Raw genomic sequence first — 12882 nt, forward strand, 5'->3', positions numbered from 1 at the left:
GTCACACCTCACCAAAGAGCCTTTGATCAGCATTAAACAGGCGAGTGCTCCCCCCGGGGCGCTACCTCCGGCCATAAAACACATTATACACCACCTTGAGTGTACCCGTTCTTTGAGGTAGACAGTACCATATAGGAGAGGTGCAAAATAAGTGTATAATCTTGTTGTAAACCTTTATTACTGCAGGACATAATCAGGGTTTCTTTGCTACAACAGCTTGAATTATATACAACACTACATTGGGCGCTAAAAACTGGAAAAATCACATTGGAATGTTTACAAACCCCAACTGCTCAAAATTACTCAAAACGTAACCATGAACAAATCAATTTACACTGGAAGAATACTGCAGCATTTGCTGTGTTTAATACAAGCTTTAGTTTACTAAAAAAACAACACTTAAAACCGGTTCGCCCATAGACAATTAAAACAGAAGTGGAATGCATGCAGAGTGAACGAACTGCTCAACTTTGCGCAAAACGTTCTTTAAGTCCACCAATGCAGTTTGCTAAAGTGTTTGGTCTTTCAGGGCAGTTTCTCAACTAGTTTTCATCAGTGGTGGTTAAGTCCCCAGAGTAATCGTTTGGGTCAGCAGCATCATCCGCATCCGCATTTTCTGCCTCCACATTATCTGCTCCTCATTTTCATCGTTTTCACCATCAATGTCCTCCTCTTCGTTTTACTCATTGTCTTCATCATTCGCGTCAGTTGTTTCCTCAACTACCGGTTCTCCCGTTTGTTCAACGATTTCAAAGGGATTCTCACCCTAAAAGTAAACACAAGTTTTAAACCATCTTTAGCAAAATTCTCCAGAACAAAAATGTTTTTGTACTTGTATAGCGCACAGCTACCCGCAGTGGGTTTCCCGGCGCTTGTACGAATACCGCCAGGGAACCCTTCCTGGCTTTCCCTGTGAAGTGTCCACTCCTGGGCACCCCCATGGTGCAGACCAGGCATCCCGCGCGTTGTGGGGGCCGTTGTGGAGACTAAGCAAGCTATTGCCCAGAGTTGCAGCGTGGGACCCATCATCAGAATAGGCACTGAGGCGAGAATATCTGTTCAGGGGAATTAATGAGCTCGAGACCCGCCGAGGCGGGAATCGAACCCTGGCCCCTGGCCAGAGCTCTGCATCGAGGTCTGCCTGCTCTAACCATTGAGCCACACTTCTTTTTTTTTTTAAGGTTTTTTTAAAACCTTTTTATTAGTTGCGTTCAGCACAAAATAACATGACAATGACAGCATCTGCAATCCTGTAAATCAATATTCATGGTACAATCAAGAGAGGGGTATCAGCTTCGCATGGCCCATTACAATATAGGCATAGTTTCATGTGTACATCAATGGGATGTCAGTATACAAGGATCTACCCCCCCCCCTCCACAGTCAAGGGGGCAAGGAGGATGAAAATTCTCCCCCCGTCCGTATTGAGGCATGAACACAGGTCAGCAGGGGCGGCAGCAGCCCATTCCACCAACCCCCAATCGTCTGCGATCAGTCCAGTCAGCCGGTTATGTCAACATGTGCTGCATTGCCCCATACGCATCTCAAGTGTGTGCACCCACGCTAGGCAGCGCAACTAATTTGTAGTGTAGGGACATTCGGGTTACACCATAGAGCTAAGCCGTGCATAACGGCCCCCCCTCCCAAGTGTCGAATGCAGCGATGAGCGTGTGTGGCTATCAGTGTGTGTGTTTACCACCTGTCTCCCAAGTAATGGATGGGTGAGAGAGGTCCCCCCCTCAAACAGTGTTACAAGGCCTTCGGGTGTTCCCAGTTCCCTCACCATCAGAGTTTTCCCAGCTGTCGCGTCCACCCGTTGTATGTTAGGCGGTGGGAATGACCTCCCACCGTGTGTGAAGTAGTATGGTGAATGCAATACACATCATCTATACGCTCCTAGGCCCGAGACCGGTTCGTCATCCCCAGAGGAGTCGCTAAGTGTCGCCTGGGACAGCCAGTACACCTGCAAGGGAGACCAAAAATCGCTAGGCGTGCAACGGGCAGGCAACAGCTCCGCATAAACGCCGTGTTGGTCCTGGCAGTATGTGAGGTCGTCGAGCCATTCCTTAAATTTTGGCGCTCTCCCCCTCCCCCACCTGCAAGCTATTCTCCGCTTAGCGAGGAGCAGCGCAATGTCAGCAAATTTGCGGTCCGGCTTGGGCACATGTTTGGTATAACCTAGCAGCATCACTATTGGCTCCATGGGCAATGGGCCACCAATCATTATTTGGAGTGCGGCGTGTACCTGTTCCCAATACGTTTGTATGGCTCCACATTCCCAGGCCAGATGAAGGAAATCCGCGCCGCTCGCCCGGCATCTAGCACACCTATCATCCTCCGAGAGATGAAACCGAAGTTTCCTGACTGGAGTATAATAGTAGCGTTGCACAAACTTATAGTGAATAATTTTCAGCCGGCAGCTGGAGGAGACCCTAGCCGTGACCGAGCAGCAATAGCTCCACTGCTCATCTGTGATCGCTGAGGGCAGCTCAGAGTCCCAGTTAGCCCGAGCCTTCGGCAGTATCATCGGGCGTTGCCCACGTACAGCGGCATACAGTTTAGACACTAAATGCTTGCCATCTGAAATGAGCATGACATGCAATGGTAGCAACGTCCCAGGTTTGTCCGGGAAGTTGGGGAGTATGTCCCGCATACCCTGCCGAAGTCTGATGTAATAAAACACCTCCATGGGTGTCGGAGGAGTATTCTGGAATATCTGTTCCTTGGTACGGAACGTTCCTTCCTGAAACAGGTCACCCCATGTATTAAGGTGTACGCGTTTGCACATGGATCGAAATCCGTTTTCCAATAGAAGTGAAAGTTTCGGGTGGTATGCAAGGGGCAGTGCCGGGGAATAAAGCATGGGGGCGTCCAGCAGTTTAGTCACTCTCCGCCAGGCATCGACAGTACAAGTTACAGTGGTAGCAGGCGTCTCAACATCCCCAATCAGTCCCATCAGCATGCCTTTAAGCGGGAGCGGATGAACGATCCAGTCCTCAGCAGCGACCTGTGGCATGAAGGGAGCAGGGTTAACCCAGTAATATGAGTGTTGAGCCTGAGCACTAAGATAATATAATTCCATGTCGGGCACATCGAATCCTCCCCTATCGTATGGCTGCGTTAAGACCCTCCAGCTAAGGCGTGGCTGCTTTCCACCCCAGAAAAGGCGCAGAAGCTCAGAACGGAGCCGTTTAAAAAAGTAGGCCCCCGGATAGTAGGGAATGTTTTGGAATAGATATAAGAACCGTGGGAGGACGACAATCTTGATCAGGGAAGCTCTTCCTGCCATTGAGATCGGCAGGGCCCGCCAGCGGGACACATTATCAGTTAACTGCGAGATAGCCACCCCGTAGTTTGACCGGATAGTGTCGTCTTTATCGAGCGACACCTCTATGCCCAGGTACCGTAAGTCAGAGCTGCACCATTCCAGGGGGTAATCCAGCGGAAACCTGGCTACTGATGCCGTGAGGGGGAAGAATTGCGACTTCTTCCAGTTTATATGTACCCCGGATATGCCGCCAAACGCCACGAACTCCCTCAGTAGCGAATTAAGGTGATCTTGTGGGTGACGCACGTACAAAGTAACGTCATCCGCATAGAGTGAAATACTTATCTGCCGCTGATGACAGTTAAAGGCACTGGCCTTGTGCAACTGTCGCACTCTACAAGCCAACGGTTCTATCGCCAGGGCGAACAGCAGGGGTGACAGGGGGCAACCCTGCCTAGTTCTTCACGTGATCGGCATCTGTGTCGAAAGCGCCCCATTGACGACGACCCTGGCGACCGGTAAGGTGTAGAGCAGTTTCACCCTGGCCACAAAGATCCGGGGGAACCCCATTCTGTTCAGTATAGCTAGTAGGTAACCCCACTCCACCGAATCGAACGCCTTGGTGGCGTCCAGAAACACAGCAGCGATCGGCAAGTCAGGCGATATGGTGGGTATTAGGGAGAACAGTGTACGCAAGTTATGGGACGTAGCTCTCCCCGGGACAAAGCCAGATTGGTCCGGCAGCACCAAGGTGTTCATAAGTAGGGACAACCTAGTCGCCAGCACTTTTGCAAGGATCTTCGCGTCGCAGTTTAGTAGCGACAGGGGGCGATAGGCATCTGTGTCCTTCGGATCCTTCCCCGGCTTCAAAAGGGACGTGATCGCCACCTCTCTCATGGAGCACGGCAGTATCCCTACCTCGAGCGAGTCCTCGAAAACCTCCTTCAGTACCGGCGCCATGATGTCGATATAACATTTATAAAATTCGGCCGGTAGACCGTCCAGCCCCGCCGCTTTGCCATTGCTAAGGGACATGATCGCCTCTCTGATCTCGTCCAGTTCGAATGGGCACCCCAAGAACGCCCTGTCGCTATCACTGAGCCAACAGAGTGCAATGTCGTCCAGGAAATTGCCGAACTCCACCTCACCTACCTGCTGCGTGGAATATAGACGCCGGTAGTGCTGTAGGAAGGTGTTTTGAATTCCTAGGGAATCCTGGCATGTCCTACCCTCCCCGTCAGAGATTTCCAGGATATGGGTGGCGAAGCGTTGGTGCCTCGTGAGAGCAGCCAGGACCTTTCCCGGTCGATCCCCCTCACAGTAGCGCCTAGCCGTCCAATATTTGCCCCGGAATTTCGTTTCCCTGGCCGCTTCTTCCTCATAGGTCGACAGAAGTGCCCTGAATTTCCCCGCGAGATCAGGGCAGGGGTCACCAGTCATCTTTGCCTCCAGCGTCTTAAGCTCTGCTTCAATTTTATGTAGTGTGCGCACAATGTCCCTCAGAATACCGCAACTTTTAGAGATCGTGATCCCCCTTACTGTCACCTTATAGGCTTCCCAGATCGTTTCGACCTTGTCGACCGATCCCTTGTTCCTTGGAAAAAAGGCTTCAATCTCCTACCCCAGTTCATGTCTAAAGACAGGGTCCAGCAAGGCTGAGGGAAAGAGCCGCCACGGCGGACGCACCCTAGCATACCCCGGCATCTCCAGGACTGTCAAAACAGGACAATGGTCCGAGTAGGTACGAGGCAGATGTTTCACCCGAACGACTCCCCCAGCGAGGCCCCGCGAGATAAAGCAGTAATCGATCCGCGCCCATGAGCGTGCATGTGCCGTAAAGTGTGTACCCTCCCTAACCGTCGGGTGTGTGTGCCTCCAGCTATCCACTAGTCCAGCCTCTATCAGTATGCCCCGAAGTGTATCCCTGGCGTGCGTGTTGTATTGTATACTACCGTCCGATCTGTCCACCATAGGGCATAACGATAGGTTGAAGCCCCCCCCAAAGAATGTGAGTGGCTTCAATTTCCAGTACATGGCCCCACAGTGACAAAAAGAATCCAGGAGTGTCAACATTAGGTGCATAGCTGTTCACAAGTATTATTACATCAGTGCCCAATCTCCCCCAAAGAATGACGTATCTCCCCTCCTTATCCACTCGTTCACCCAGCTTTTGAAACGGCAGTTGTTTGTTGATTAGAATAACAGTCCCCCTAGAGTACGTGGAGTAGGAGGAAAACACTCTCACATTCGCCCACCTGCTCGCAAACTTAGGGACACCATTCGGGTTAAGGTGGGTTTCCTGGAGCATCGCTATCTGCACATGGTGCCGATCCAAATAAGCAATCACATTCCTACATTTGCTGGGGTTATTAAGGCCACGGACATTCCAGGACATTATGGAGACAGTATTCGACGTATCATCACCTGTGTTCGACATCGTATCCCTGAAAAAAGCTTTTGGCCAATGCTGTAGCCCTCGATCGAAGTGTACCTGAAGCAAATCTTTCCGCTGTCCAGAACATTCTCTTCATACAAACATCCAAACGTTCACACATACGAATTCCAGTACCTGCACACTTGTCATGTATGTCATACGCAACAACATTTCTACTTACAACAACAACTCGCATCCCAACATCCACGTCCCATTCCTCCCCCCATGCACAACTGTTCAGCCCCCGATCTCCAGCTCCCCCCCCCACCCACTGAAGCAACCCAATCTTGCCAGTATCACATCCCCCCCCCCTCCCCGACCCCAACAATCAAGAACATTAGAAAAACCGTTTGGGGAATCCCCTTCTAAGGACACTAGAGGAATGCACCCCAACACCCCAACACTTCCCCCTCGACCCGCATGCGCCATACGGAGAAGACAGAGAAGGTGGGGTGATGCCTGGCATATGTTACCCCTGCAGGCTAGTACCCACATACCAAGTCAGTGTCTCGCATCTCCCCCCTCATGCCGGAAAGGACACCAAAAAAAGAAAATTCAGGAGGACCATCCCAGGAGCAACCGCTGCTCATTCCAGTCTCAACGCTGCCCTCAGATCGCCCAGTCTCAGATCAACTCCAGCAGAGGGGCAGGTATATACAAAAGCAGTTGTCGCCCACCTGTGACTAACGACGCAGCAAATCCACCAGCAAAGTTTCTACAGGCAGTTCGAGGCCTCCTCACCGGCAGCAGGCATCTCAAATCTCCATTCCATCATTTGGCGTCAGCGATCAAATGTTCATAAGGACACAGCTAGGGCTCCACGTGTTCGGCCGGGTTTACGTCTGCCTCATCTTCATCCTCGTTTCGCCTGTCCCTTCTGGCGGTACGCAGCCTCCGGACATAGTCCTCGGCCTGCTGCGGATTAGTAAAAAAATGTTGTTTCCCCTTGTGGGTTACCCTGAGCCGCGCCGGGTACAGAAGCGCATAGTCCACTTGCATGTCCCTCAGCTTTTTTTTCACGTCGAGGAATTTCCTCCGCTGGTCCTGCACCATCGGTGTAAAGTCCGGATACAGGGAGAACTGTACCCCGTCACAAGCTAGATTCCGATTCGTGCGGGCTGCACGCAGAGCCGTGTCGCGGTCCCGGTAGTTAAGTAACCGGGCAATGATGGGTCGCGGCTGCATCCCTGGCTTGGGGATCGGGCCCAGGGAGCGATGCGCCCGCTCTACAATAAATTGGCTGGAAAAGGCCTCCTTACCCACTGCTGTGAGGAGGATGCGCTCCACATAGTCTTCCATGCGCCCAGTGTTGGTGGACTCCGGAACCCCCGTGACGCGTATGTTGTTGCGTCTGCTCCTCGCCTCCAACTCCTCGTTCTTCGCCGCTATTACTCTCAGGATATTATCCATTCTAGTCAGGCGCGTGTCGTGGGCAGCGGTCGTGTCCTCAGTGGTAGAGATGCGTCTCTCCGCCTCCCCCAGGCGCTCCTCGTGGACCTCCAGTTTCTGCGCAACCCCATCCATTCTGGATGATAAGCGGTCGACCTTGTCAACTATCGTAGCGAAGCCCTGCCGCATCTCCTCCATCATCAGCCTGAGCTCCGGGGCCAGGGGGGCAGAGGGGGGCTCAGTGCCCGAAGATCCTGGGGCTCCACTGGTCCCCGCCATGCTGCGTAATGGTTTTCTGACAGCCGCCGGTTCGAAAGAGAGCTTGGGCTGTTTATTGTCATTTTTGCCCATCGTGCCGCGATTGTGAGCACCCCCACGGGCACTGCGATTGGCTCTAGTGTGCGTGCCCACTTCTCCCAGCCCAGTCTGCGTATCCAGATGGCCCCCCGAGCAGCAATCTCGTCCAGGGCGGTACCCCCCACCCGAGGCACGAAGCGTCACAGGCAGTCTCCTGCCCCCAGAGCCCTCGCACCAGAGTAGCTGCTATGGGTGAGATGGTGGGGGGCTTCGGCAGTCCCCTTGGTCCGGAGCACAGGGAGAGTCAGCGTGGGATGGTGGTAGGCCGCCGGGCGCAGGGGGAGGTCAGCGCGCCAAATGCGCGGGGCAGGACCCGTAGGCTGGGTAACTCCTATGCCCTCCGTATGTCCGTTGTTGTGTCTCAAGTCCCAGCTCCCAGGCGGCTGCAGTGGTCAGGGGTAGGTGCGGGGTTGCGAGGGGCAAAGCCCGGAAGATGTCCGCCTCACTCGGCAGATAGAGGCGTGCGCCGCGCTGGTCTCCCGGACCCTCTGTGGTCCACCAGGGAAGCCCTGAGCCCCTCCGCACACTGCAGTGGCTCCGCAGGGGGAGAGACTCACCTCCGCTGTCGCTCGATGGCCTCCTGCAGCACCCTCCTCCAGGATTTCAGGCCTCTCAGTCCCGAGGCCTAGCCGCCTCGTGGAAAGCCGCGGCCTCGCGTGGGCCGGTCCGGGCGCCTCGGCTGTGCACCGCAGCAGCACCCACCGGTCAAGATGTGCAGCCTCGTAACTCGGGCATACGAGGTCGGATCGCTCCCAAATTTGGACCGGAGCAGTATCTTGAGTTGGGTCGCCGATGCTGCAATTATTGGGCGTCTAGTCGCAGGATATCATGATAATTTCAGGATCCTGCTGGCCAGGCAGCCAGAGCCTCACTAGAGTGCGGCCATTAGCTAGTGCGCCCTCTAGCGCCCCCCAACCATTGAGCCACACTTCTCCACTGAACAAATGCACACTAACTATTACATAAGTAACAGCAAAAGTCTTGTGTACAGTGCAAGTAAAGAACTCAGATTTCAGATCACAAAAAAGCAGAAAGAATATATTATTAGAAAAGGCATCTTACAACGGGGAGAACAGATGCAGGACTTTAAAATTTTAGAGGATGTCCAGACAGACCATAGGATGGAAAAATCCATGGCAGGTCTATGAACGGCCATGAGCTCCGAGGAGTCCTTGTACAGAGGGGGCAATGACTGGAATATTGAGGGTGGGCATCACATTTTCAAGAAATTCATTTCCTGCGAAGCTACAATTTTTTGGGTGAAACTCAGTACGGAAGAAGTGTTATTTGCAAAGCTGAGGAGGGAGTAAACAGATCTGAACCTTTTATATGCCGTGTGAGCCCTGGTGGCAGGAAGGGTGCAAGTGCATCTACTAATAAACAACAAAGGTACCAGAGGGTCTCAGATAAATGTGCCCACAAATAAAGAGAACCAACCGAGAACTCACCCTTACTCACAGGTTATGTCACAGAGAGCTCTCCATGGATGAGGAAAAATACCCATCAGTCACCATTCGGATCCGCCCTTCATCATTTGGGATTTTATCCGTACCACCCGTCAGAGGTTATTAGTATCTCCTCAGAGGTCAACCCGGTGGTAGGGGGTATCCTCAATGAGTACAAGAGACAACAGTGTGGTATACCACTCGATGTAGGTGAGTGGCAGGAAAAGTGGGACTGGGGTGTGCAGTGCAAAAAGAGGTGTGAAAAAAGAAGAAACCAAGGAAAAGTGTGTATTAAAATTGGTTTAGAAAAAGCACTAGATGAAGATTTATTCCAGGTGTGCTTAACATACCAATGTTAAAAACAATGCACCCGCAAACTGTCTGTTTATGTAGACAGCCTCAGGTCAATATGGTCGACTAGTTTCAGCAATTAGAGGACTGTTTTTGTCCTTGCTTTCATCAGGACCAGAATTAAAATAAATGCTACTACACCAGGTGAAGAAGTAAATCAAAAGCCAAAAGTGACACCAAAGAAACATAAACAAGTGCACATGGTCACCTGAATGCTCCGGGTGCCCTTACAGTCTGTGCAAATCACTGTAAAAAGAAAATGAGGAGGTATAGCTCTCAATAGAGAATGGGCCAGACAGTAAAACCATAAAATATGATTTAAACTAACACACATAAAGTGTTGTTCAGAAGAAGCAGTATCTGAGTGCTAACACAGTTAGAAAACATTTGGAGAAAGATTTATAATGCCAAATGTTAGTGAGCTCTTACCTCAATCTGTAAGGTTGGCTAGCCTCACCCCACCTGGCAGAGGCTCAGGGGAAAATGAAGCACCGCTCTAGAAAACATGTAGGACACATATTAAAACATAAACTGCACATGACAGAACAAAGCTCCTCTCAAACCATTTGCCGAAAAAAACATGGTCCTGAAAACCAATCAGAATGGTATCATGCTCAGGAACGAAGCACCATGTGAGTAAATATCCATGGTGGAAAGTGCTCGCAAAAGGATATTTACTCACATGGTGCTTCGTTCCTGAGCATGATACCATTCTGATTGGTTTTCAGGACCATGTTTTTTTCGGCAAATGGTTTGAGAGGAGCTTTGTTCTGTCATGTGCAGTTTATGTTTTAATATGTGTCCTACATGTTTTCTAGAGCGGTGCTTCATTTTCCCCTGAGCCTCTGCCAGGTGGGGTGAGGCTAGCCAACCTTACAGATTGAGGTAAGAGCTCACTAACATTTGGCATTATAAATCTTTCTCCAAATGTTTTCTAACTGTGTTAGCACTCAGATACTGCTTCTTCTGAACAACACTTTATGTGTGTTAGTTTAAATCATATTTTATGGTTTTACTGTCTGGCCCATTCTCTATTGAGAGCTATACGTCCTCATTTTCTTTTTACAGTGATTTGCACAGACTGTAAGGGCACCCGGAGCATTCAGGTGACCATGTGCACTTGTTTATGTTTCTTTGGTGTCACTTTTGGCTTTTGATTTACTTCTTCACCTGGTGTAGTAGCATTTATTTTAATTCTGGTCCTGATGAAAGCAAGGACAAAAACAGTCCTCTAATTGCTGAAACTAGTCGACCATATTGACCTGAGGCTGTCTACATAAACAGACAGTTTGCGGGTGCATTGTTTTTAACATTGGTATGTTAAGCACACCTGGAATAAATCTTCATCTAGTGCTTTTTCTAAACCAATTTTAATACACACTTTTCCTTGGTTGCTTCTTTTTTCACACCTCTTTTTGCACTGCACACCCCAGTCCCACTTTTCCTGCCACTCACCTACATCGAGTGGTATACCACACTGTTGTCTCTTGTACTCATTGAGGATACCCCCTACCACCGGGTTGACCTCTGAGGAGAGTACTAATAACCTCTGACGGGTGGTACGGATAAAATCCCAAATGATGAAGGGCGGATCCGAATGGTGACTGATGGGTATTTTTCCTCATCCATGGAGAGCTCTCTGTGACATAACCTGTGAGTAAGGGTGAGTTCTCGGTTGGTTCTCTTTATTTGTGGGCACATTTATCTGAGACCCTCTGGTACCTTTGTTGTTTATTAGTTCTGCTGGGGATAGTACCCAGAGCCTGGTCTTTAAACTTCCCCTAGGTCCTCCTCCACCGTGTTGTTTTGTTGCAAGTGCATCTACAGCATTACAGGCTGCAAGCTAATTGTTGAAGGTAATTAACTTATCCGTTTGCAGCATGTGTACCTGTTTGATTTAAATAATGATTTGATTTAATTTGTATAGCGGTTGAATCACCCCCAGGGGGTTTTCTCAGCTCTGGGAAGCACAGCATAGGTAGCTAAAGGGGGGTTAGAACAGGGCAGTTTTCAGGAGTCTTCTGAATTTAGGATGGTCCAGACACTGTCTTAGGGCCAGCTGTAGTTGATTCCAGATGAAGGGGGCGAGAAGGACCTGCCTCCGGATCTAGCCTTTTTTATGTTGGGGCTTTTGAGGAGCGATTGGGAGCTGGCGCGCAGAATCCGAGCCGGGTAATATTTGCGAAGTTTCTCTACTACATAGGGAGGGACATTGCCCCAGATAGCTTTGTGTGTGAGACAGCAGATCTTGAATTTCACGCATTGTCGTATGGGCAGCCAGTGTAGCTGATGGACTGGAGAGGAAGCTGATCTGGGGGAGCATTCAGAACCATGCAGGCGGCTGTGTTCTGTATCATTTGCAATCGGTTTAAGGAGAACTCATTTGCTGCGATCAATAGGGCGTTGCAATAGTCCAGCTTGCTTGGTATAAGGGCCTGTGTTAGGGTTTTCCTTGTTGTGTCGGGGAGATAAGTAAAAGCTTTCCTTAGTAGGCCAAGGGTGTGGAAGCAGGATCAGACTGTGTGAGTAACGTGTTTCTTCATGTTTAGGGACTGTTCAAGGTGAACACCGAGGTTTTTGACTGTGGTTGCCGGGGTCGGGTGTGCCTAGTTCTGGGGGCCACCAGGAAGGTGACCAGAGGAGGGGGGCATCTCCAAAGAGCAGTACTTCCGTTTTTGCAGGGTTCATTTGGAGGAAATTGGTTTCCATCCAGAGTGAGATTTCCAGCATTCCTAAAAAGAAGGTAGATTGGGCAGATTGAGAAGTTTTATTGAAAGAGAAGGTAAGCTGTTGATGCTTTTATGCCTGGGGCTGAAGGGTTACCCATGTGTGCAACAGAAATATACTTACTAGAAATACCAAAATAGAATTTGCTGGATTACATTTATATTTAAACCAGACATCTCCAACAGATAGCTCTGAATCTACTGGCAGCTCACCAATACCCTGGAAGATTGGGGGTTTGACAATGTGAAAACACGAGTCAGGATACAGGTATCCTGACCCTATAGGACACATGGAGGGACCCCCTCATGGGCAATTGCTCAAAATGTTTTAGGGGCTGTATACTGACATATGTTGATGTTTTACCTACAAAAAACAATAGAAATTCAGCAGTTATACTTATCTGAAGAAAGAAACTAGAACTTGTGCTCTTAAGTAACATTAGGCCACAAGTTTTTTTTAACGTTATTAAAATTTTAAGTGCTGATTTTTCTATGGTTGTGTGGGTAAAAATAAAACTAACGTCCCTGGAACCTTTAGCTTTTTCAGTGGATTGTAAAACTTTAATTGTGACAGACATCTGGGTAGTCAGAACAATAATTCTGCAAGGCATGGTCACTCACCATTGTGGTAGCTCTCACAGAAAAAGTTGGACTGCCGATTTAACTGGCCAAGCAATTATTCAACTTGAGGCAATAGGTTCAATGTCTTCAGATTTAGCTCCTAAAAATCTTACCTTTGCATACTGTTCGTACCGGGACTTGACTATTGGGTTGTTTAGGATACTTGTAGCAGTGAGTACGCTCTCCCTTTTTAGGTCGAAGGCCTAAAAGGCTGCGCTTGCGCAGTCTTAGGCCGGAGATTTAATGAGTCTGAGTAGCGGCGAAGGTCCCGCCTCCGTGCCCCATCTCTCC

General features: G+C 49.9%; 1 pseudogene; it reads right to left on the bottom strand.

The window, feature by feature from the left end:
• Positions 1-383: 383 nt before the first annotated feature.
• Positions 384-12882, bottom strand: part of LOC147730569 (DBIRD complex subunit ZNF326-like) — a 75028-nt pseudogene continuing 62529 nt past the window's right edge.

This window comes from Lissotriton vulgaris, chromosome 2_1 (assembly GCF_964263255.1).
Source record: "Lissotriton vulgaris chromosome 2_1, aLisVul1.2, whole genome shotgun sequence".
Lineage (NCBI taxonomy): Eukaryota > Metazoa > Chordata > Amphibia > Caudata > Salamandridae > Lissotriton > Lissotriton vulgaris.